At 44.2% G+C, this 894-nt stretch overlaps 1 protein-coding gene across 7 annotated transcripts in view; it reads right to left on the bottom strand.

Annotated features, from left to right (window-relative positions):
* Positions 1-298: 298 nt before the first annotated feature.
* The window catches only part of LOC308080967 (mitogen-activated protein kinase kinase kinase kinase 4-like), a 101,439-nt gene continuing 100,843 nt past the window's right edge, over positions 299-894 (bottom strand). For all 7 annotated transcript variants that reach the window (XM_080423107.1, XM_080423110.1, XM_080423108.1 and 4 more), the window contains one exon: positions 299-894. This exon is cut by the window's right edge and continues 1,224 nt beyond it. The gene's annotated coding sequence lies outside the window, so the exon portion shown is untranslated.

The raw sequence follows: 894 nt of genomic DNA, 5'->3' as shown, positions 1-894 counted from the left end.
AGGACCCCCAAAATATGTATATGTATTTGGCCGTGGACCCCCATCTCAAAATATTTTGTTCCAGGGACCCCCCCCAGAAGCAAAGATTCGAGTTACAAATGTTCGCTTTAAAATATATATATAGATTCAAAGATTTGCACACATGTTCACGATTTTTCAAAAATAGCAGATCTACAAGCTCGTAGCGCGGCACTCGGTGCCGCGCTACGAGCTTGTAGATCTGCTATTTTTGCATAGCCCAAAGTGTAAAATAATGCTTTTCAGCTCAAATAAAAAAATGACACAGATGCGTTCCAGGTCTTAATGGGTTAAAGATTTTTGCTATAGGCGTACAAATGCCGGGACAGTCAGTCATGAACGGGGCCACGCCTCACCAACACCACCTGTGCAAAGGCAATGTGGTAACGAGAAAAAAAAAAGAAAGAAGAAAAGTGTCTGGCAAATTCGGTGGAAGTCTACGTTATTAGTGGCCCACAAAGGTTACTATAGTCGACTATGTACAAACGTAACATACATAAGTTGATATCCAATACCCTGTATTTGATGGATATTTCAAGGTTTTCAGAAAAAAAATCTATCGGCCTCCAGTTCACGGAGAAGAAGGCAAAAAAGTGAAAGAGAAACCCACCAAAGTGTCAAGATCTGCACGTCGAGCAAAAAAAGGGGGTTTCACGATGTGGAAACGCCGCGGTCGTTGACGTCGCCCCCCCGTGTCACGGGAATGCCTGACGTGCGAATCTACCCCCTGGCGGCGGAGACAAGATGTGTAGATTTTTTTACCTGAACATGACCTGTACTAAAAAAAAAACTAACAAAACAAAAACACAGTTAACAAACAGCTAGGACCCGGGTGAAGGTCTGGCACATACTCTCCCCCCGCCCGACCCTTCTCCC

Source organism: Gymnoscopelus braueri (genome assembly GCF_963280865.1).
Source record: "Gymnoscopelus braueri genome assembly, chromosome: 24".
Classification (NCBI taxonomy): Eukaryota; Metazoa; Chordata; class Actinopteri; order Myctophiformes; family Myctophidae; genus Gymnoscopelus; species Gymnoscopelus braueri.
The sequence above is the reverse complement of the archived record's forward strand: the minus strand, read 5'-3'. Positions and strand labels throughout refer to the sequence as shown.